Source organism: Schistocerca nitens, chromosome 4 (genome assembly GCF_023898315.1).
Source record: "Schistocerca nitens isolate TAMUIC-IGC-003100 chromosome 4, iqSchNite1.1, whole genome shotgun sequence".
Taxonomy (NCBI): Eukaryota; Metazoa; Arthropoda; class Insecta; order Orthoptera; family Acrididae; genus Schistocerca; species Schistocerca nitens.
Genome location: NC_064617.1, coordinates 637,586,321 through 637,594,435, shown reverse-complemented (window position 1 = coordinate 637,594,435; position 8,115 = coordinate 637,586,321). Strand labels below are relative to the sequence as shown.

At 42.0% G+C, this 8,115-nt stretch overlaps 1 non-coding gene across 1 annotated transcript; it reads right to left on the bottom strand.

Moving 5' to 3' along the window:
* Positions 1–7,307: 7,307 nt before the first annotated feature.
* Trnat-ugu (transfer RNA threonine (anticodon UGU)) lies at positions 7,308–7,382 on the bottom strand. The gene has a single exon. It is a non-coding gene; the product is annotated as a tRNA-Thr (tRNA).
* Between the last annotated feature and the right edge of the window lie 733 nt (positions 7,383–8,115).

Here is an 8,115-nt window from a genome sequence, read left to right as displayed (position 1 = left end):
TCAGAGAGATGGATGAAGGAAATCAATAAATTGTGCCGTCTTTATTGTCATCAGAATCACAGAACTTGGGATCAGTATCTTCATATTTTTCAAAACATTCTGAATGAACTTCCTAATGACTCAACTTCTTTACCGCCTATACTGATATTAAAAAATAAAGTACCAACAAATCGCATTTCTGAAATCGTTCCTTTTCCGCCTTCACGGAAACTGCGGCATTCTGAAGTTGTCAACCTGGCTCTACGAAATATTGCGTCTGCGGCTGCAAGAAGAGAGAAATCAGCTAAACGTCCTGGTCGTTTAAAAACTCTTTCAGTTGGTCAGAAGGTATTAATTAAGTCTCATCGTTTGTCTCATAAAGGAAAAGGCTTATGTCGCAAATTTTTTCTGCTTTATAACGGTCCATATAGGATTCGCAAAATTATTCATGATAACACTGTTGAAGTAGAAACTCTTAAATCTCGGCGCTCTAAGGGAATACATCACATATCTAACGTTAAAATTTTTGTGGAATGACATACTTTTGAGAAACTAACAGCTACATGTAAACATGCAGAGAATACAAGGATACCGCGCCGTGTTCCGGCGGCGGCAGATACTCAAAGCAACAGTGAAGTCTGCGCGCCGCACAAGGCAGTCGTTGACCGCAAACAATCACCTTCTACGTCCCGCGTCTACAGCTGATCGAGCGCTCAGTGCGAATGCACTGACAGACGTAAACGAATACACAGTCTAATTTCTCCGACTAAATTCAGTATAAAGCTATGGTGACTTTATAAATTATGTTATTAACGTTCAGTATTTTTCAGGATATGGTTGTATAAAATATTTAAGACCTTCAGGTAAATTCTGTGCATGTCCGACGTTAAGACGACTTACTATCGAGAAAATTTCAGGAAGAATGTAATTTCGAAGATGAAACTAATAAACTAAAAAGGTAATGATTAATTGAGTTTATTTTTCAGGTAACATATTTCCACTTAGGTACGTACTTTAGACGTAATTTGCTGCTTGCGATTACGTGATTCATACTTTGTGCTAAATTTCATGTTCTATGAATTTACTTGTGAAGCGACGTGCTTGTGTACATTTACTGATTTTGATAATGTTTTATTAATGAACAGGGTTGTTACTTATGTATATTGTGCATCGCTTGGCTGCACTGCCTTTTCACTGATGTCATATTTTTTATTATGTGCCTGCTGTGCTTATTTATTTAAATTGTAATTGTCAACTGATTAATTGTGCTGACTGTGGTTGTGTATGTAAGTTTTACTTTGTGATTTATCTGCTTGCGCCTTCATGTTTACTTATTAAGGTTACATATGAACATTTATTTGCTTATGCTGATATGATGATAATGGCCTGTTTATTATGCAAGATACATATTTGCTGCTTTGCGTATGGATTGCATATTAACACATTTCCTTTGTTGTCATAACTACTCTTTAATTAGGTATATAGAAATGCTCACATACTGTGTACGAACATAGAGTTTAGGTCACACTATGGTATTAATTGTATATTGTTCGCTTGGCAGAGCCTCGTTGTAAGGATTGTGCTGCATTCACTTGTTGACATTCTGTTCTCTACTGGTATATTTACTCGCTATTGCATGTTTTGCTTACGCTCAGTGCCTTATATTTTTAAGATAAGAAAATGAACTGCTATAATTCGACGAACGACATTGGTACAAGAAACTGCATAGAAGTCACATGAGCTGGAGGTTTTATGGAAGCTGTATAAATTTATGCTAATAGGAAGGAAGTTAACGACATGACATACCAACACTAGGTTAAACCATTGACAGTTATTATACTGCATTCTTCGTGAGCAATTGAAATAGGAAGTGACACTTGACACAAGAAATACTCCACATGTTTGCTTCTGTTTGCCATAATTTTTGAAGTGGTGTACACACTGAAATATCACGATCATTAACACTTCGTAATCGTACTTAATTACTGAGAGTTATTCGAACTAAGTCTGTTAGAGGTCATGTATGCATTTCTTTTATTTAATGATGGACAAGGAACCAAAATGTATCTTATAATTTATAATGAGTAGAAAATTTTGGTCAGATGGATTACACAGAGGTTGTGTGTGGACACTGTGTCTTCGGATTGTATGGGATGCTAAATTGAAGTTGCACTAGGATTTTGTCTGTACTTGTTCGAGGAGACTGACTAGAGGAAAGAGTTGTTATGGAAGTGAAATGATATTGGTGCTGAGGTTTATATGTATCGACGTATTATAGAGGTATTGAGATTATGTGAAGTTGATGATTATTGGAGTTTTCGTGGACAAGAGGTAAGGTAAATGATATTGATGATAAGGTTTATATGTATCGACATATTGAAGATGTATTAGTGAAGTATTGAGATTATGTGATGCTGATGATTATTGGAGTTCTGGTGGATAAGAGGTCAAGTAAGTGAGGAGCATATTTTTTTTTGTTGGTCTATATGGGACAAGGAGGATGAAGATGGCAGACTAGAACACTCAAGTAGAAGGAAGATTGTCTACACACGCACTTTGTCAAATCACTAAGCAGTATATATATATATATATATATATATATATATATATATATATATATATATATTTTAAGAGAGGAAGTATTTGCATATCTTGGCTCACTGACAGTTGTTCAGCAACAGTACATTTGATCTGGCTTGGCAAACATTGGTCTTGACATGATGACTATGACATTGACTTAACTATTATTGACTGTCATACATTGCTGCCACTACTACTTGATACACATGATGAACATAAAATTTTGACAGAATTGCATTTACACAGTTAACACTATTCAATTACACAGTAGCACTAATGTGGATGAAAGATGAGTGAGTGTGTTTTGTGTGTTTTCCTTTTATAATCCCAGAGAAGTGATCCCAACCTATCTCCTAAATATTATTTTACTTGTTTGTTGTGGCTTGCACTGACACCCATAAATATTATAGGTTTAGTGGTATTTGTGTATTGTAATAGTTAATAGGACAATTATCTGATATCATTTGTGTGTTTGTTATGATTTGTATGTTTAGTGTAAAAGCATTGTATGTGTATTCAAACTATTGTTCATGCCTGAACTGTCTGATTAGTGATGGTGCTGCACTTTTCAACATGGTGGATGCCACCTGGACATGTTTAATTTCTGCTGATGAACTGTGTGATTAGTGATAGGGAATATTATGGACTGTTATTTGCACTTTTTCTACATGATTGGTGCCACTAGAACATGTTTAATTTCTGCTGGTGAACAGTGTGATTAGTGAAAGTGAATATTACGGACTGCAGTCTGCACCTGCTCAACATTGCTGGGTGCCACTGATGGACTGCTTCTACTGAAAAGATGTCACCTGTTGCTGTGTGCACCTGCTCAACATTGCTGGTGCCACTAATGGAACTGCTTATACTGAAATGGTGTTACTTGTTGATGTCTGCACCTGCTCAACATTGCTGGGTGCCACTGATGGACTGCTTCTACTGAAAAGATGTTACCTGTTGCTGTGTGCACCTGCTCAACATTGCTGGTGCCACTAATGGAACTGCTTATACTGAAATGGTGTTACTTGTTGGTGTCTGCACCTATTCAACATTGCTGGGTGCCACTGATGGACTGCTTCTATTCAAATAATGTTACTTGTTGGTATTTGCACCTGTTGACCATTGCTGGGTGCTACTGCTGGAACTGTCAACTGCTTATTCTTGAGCTATGGAAAGCGTTTATGTGAATATTTGTATAAACTGATTTTTTGTGTATTACTGTTTGTGAAAAGTTATGAGACTCTTACCTGCACATATTCGTGATTGCTGACGCTATTGATTGAACTGTTTAACCACATAATACTTGTGGAAACTGTTATGTAAAGTCACATGTATGAAAGAATTTGTATTGCTTACTGTATTTTATATATTAGGTTATTGAAAGGTCAGTGCAAAGCCAAAATTTTATCTAGTTATATGATATTTACGCATTAATATTATCTTTTATTGTTGACTGTATTTTTTTGACGAATTTGGTGGTATTTTCACCACCAATGCTGGCAAAAATACCATCAAATTCTAGCCCGTGGAGGAAGGGCATATGAAAGGTGGCTACACTGAGCCACAGCGCCAGAGATCGCGCTAGAGAGTATTGTTCCGCCGCCTCCACTGGCAGTGATTATTGAGAACTCATAGTGGGCAGTGCTTTGGGAGAACTCGTGGTAGTCAGTGCTGAGATGTCGTAGTGAGGAGTGTTTGTTGAGATGATCTAGTAGGCAGTGCTTGCTGAGATGTGATACTGAAAAGTTCTTGTTGAGATGTGATAGTAGCGAGTCGGTGTGGAGAGATTGTAATGTCTAGAGTGCTTTTCATCAATATAAATTAAGGTAACAAACTACTTTTCTTTTCTTTCTCATTATTTCAATGTCCTGAATAATGCGTCATTACAGGTTCAGTCAACAAAGCATCTGGCTTGTGTTCTTGTATTAGAGTATAATTCTGGTTTTCTTGAGTAATTATGGTATTTCTATTTTCTTTAATTAATTCAGTATAAATGATATTTAAAATTTCTTGTGTTGTTGAAGAAGAACCGTGCCAGATGCGTACGTTGAGTCATACTTCCACACACAGAACAGTTACACTTGTGCTTTGGTTTCGTAGGTTTTATAGTTGCTGGGGACTTAATTAATTAATTGTGTTAATGAAAATTTCCATTTCATTCTTTGTTGTTGTTCTATGCAGTCAGATTGCGTAATAATACTAGTCAGGGCCAACCGTTACGAGACTTCGTAACCGAACAGACAGCTACTAAATCAAAAAATTAAAATTATTTGCATTATATTTTAATTAAGTCCCCATGCAACATTCCTGGGGTCAGATACATCACATGATCACACTGACAGAACCACAGGCACATAGACACAGGCAACAGAGCATGCACAATGTCGGCACTAGTACAGTGTATATCCACCTTTCGCAGCAATGCAGGCTGCTATTCTCCCATGGAGACGATCGTAGAGATGCTGGATGTAGTCCTGTGGAACGGCTTGCCATGCCATTTCCACCTGGCGCCTCAGTTGGACCAGCGTTCGTGCTGGACGTGCAGACCGCGTGAGACGACGCTTCATCCAGTCCCAAACATGCTCAATGGGGGACAGATCCGGAGATCTTGCTGGCCAGGGTAGTTGACTTACACCTTCTAGAGCACGTTGGGTGGCACGGGATACATGCGGACGTGCATTGTCCTGTTGGAACAGCAAGTTCCCTTGCCGGTCTAGGAATGGTAGAACGATGGGTTCGATGACGGTTTGGATGTACCGTGCACTATTCAGTGTACCCTCGACGATCACCAGTGGTGTACGGCCAGTGTAGGAGATCGCTCCCCTCACCATGATGCCGGGTGTTGGCCCTGTGTGCCTCGGTCGTATGCAGTCCTGATTGTGGCGCTCACCTGCACGGCGCCAAACACGCATACGACCATCATTGGCACCAAGGCAGAAGCGACTCTCATCGCTGAAGACGACACGTCTCCATTCGTCCCTCCATTCACGCCTGTCGCGACACCACTGGAGGCGGGCTGCACGATGTTGGGGCGTGAGCGGAAGACGGCCTAACGGTGTGCGGGACCGTAGCCCAGCTTCATGGAGACGGTTGCGAATGGACCTCGCCGATACCCCAGGAGCAACAGTGTCCCTAATTTGCTGGGAAGTGGCGGTGCGGTCCCCTACGGCACTGCGTAGGATCCTACGGTCTTGGCGTGCATCCGTGCGTCGCTGCGGTCCGGTCCCAGGTCGACGGGCACGTGCACCTTCCGCCGACCACTGGCGACAACATCGATGTACTGTGGAGACCTCACGCCCCACGTGTTGAGCAATTCAGCGGTACGTCCACCCGGCCTCCCGCATGCCCACTATACGCCCTCGCTCAAAGTCCGTCAACTGCACATACGGTTCACGTCCACGCTGTCGCGGCATGCTACCAGTGTTAAAGACTGCGATGGAGCTCCGTATGCCACGGCAAACTGGCTGACACTGACGGCGGGGTGCACAAATGCTGCGCAGCTAGCGCCATGCGACGGCCAACACCGCGGTTCCTGGTGTGTCCGCTGTGCCGTGCGTGTGATCATTGCTTGTACAGCCCTCTCGCAGTGTCCGGAGCAAGTATGGTGGCTCTGACACACCGGTGTCAATGTGTTCTTTTTTCCATTTCCAGGAGTGTATATATGACGGTAGTATCTGTTCCCGAAAGAACAGTTACCGTGGATGACCATGCACCTCGCTAGAAATGAGATGATAATTAAATGGACACCCTAGCTGCAAACAGGCATTGATGTACTTCATTGGGGACATGTTGAAAATGTGTGCCCCGACAGGGACTCGAACCCGGGATCTCCTGCTTACATGGCAGACGCTCTATCCATCTGAGCCACCGCGGGCACAGAGGATAGTGCGTCTGCAGGGACTTATCCCTTGCACGCTCCCCGTGAGATCCACGTTCCCAACATGTCCACACCACTACATTCGCAGTGCGCCTAATAGATGTTGGCCCATCACACTCTTTACTCGTGGCAGATTAATCTACCAAGTCCCGTACGAGTTCGGGCATAGCGTGTGCGTTCGCACAAGAATGTCAATGGCCGGAATGACATTTTTTTTAACTATATATGACGGTAGTATCTGTTCCCGAAAGAACAGTTACCGTGGATGACCATGCAGCTTTGCTAGAACTGAGATGATAATTTAATGGACACCCTAGCTGAAACAGGCGTTGATGTACTTCATTGGGGACATGTTGAAAATGTGTGCCCCGACAGGGACTCGAACCCGGGATCTCCTGCTTACATGGCAGACGCTCTATCCATCTGAGCCACCGCGGGCACAGAGGATAGTGCGTCTGCAGGGACTTATCCCTTGCACGCTCCCCGTGAGATCCACGTTCCCAACATGTCCACAGCACTACATTCGTAGTGCGCCTAATAGATGTTTGCCCATCATACTCGTTACTCGTGGCAGATTAATCTACCAAGTCCCGTACGAGTTCGGGCATAGCGTGTGCGTTCGCACAAGAAGGTTAATGGCCGGGAAGACATATATATATATATATATATATATATATATATATATATATATATATATATATATATATATATATATATATATATATTAACTATATATGACGGTAGTATCTGTTCCCGAAAGAACAGTTACCGTGGATGACCATGCAGCTTTGCTAGAAATGAGATGATAATTAAATGGACACCCTAGCTGCAAACAGGCGTTGATGTACATCATTGGGAGCAGGTTGAAAATGTGTGCCCCGACCGGGACTCGAACCCGGGATCTCCTGCTTACATGGCAGACGCTCTATCCATCTGAGCCACCGCGGGCACAGAGGATGATGGGCAAACATCTATTAGGCGCACTACGAATGTAGTGGTGTGGACATATTGGGAATGTGGATCTCATGGGGAGCGTGTAAGGGATAAGTCCCTGCAGACGCAATGTGTCCTCGGTGGCTCAGTTGGATAGAGCGGTTGCCTTGTAAGAAGGAAATCCCAGGTTCGAGTCGCGGTCGGGGCACACATTTTCAACGTGTCCCCAATGAAGTACATCAACGCCTGTTTGCAGCTAGGGTGTCCATTTAATTATCATCTCATTAAATATATCAGAAATTTTCTCAGATCATAATCATGTGTTTAGTAATCAGACGAGCAGCTGTGCCGCTATGTCAATAAGCAAAGTCAGTTTTTCTAATAATTCAATCTCAGACAAATGTTGTCCCGTATTAGTAGATAGGCCAGCGTTGCACTAATCTGTGCCATTTATGAGCAGATATATAGACAGTGTTATCCGGCGACACCATTATGAGGTAAGAATTTTTCAGTTTATTTCTCACGGACAGATTCAGTTTGATTTCACAGGGCGATTGCGTAGCGCTACTTACGTCAAAATTTATCAGTTTTCATGAGTTAATATATTTACAAAACAATCGTCATGAATATTTTAAACAGGAAGGTTCCTAGCCTAACACTCTTTGGTACATTCAGTGAAGTAGTTGGAAGGCACTTGCGGTTCACTGCCGTAACAGATTCAAGCGTGCCTCATAGCGTACTGTGAACAG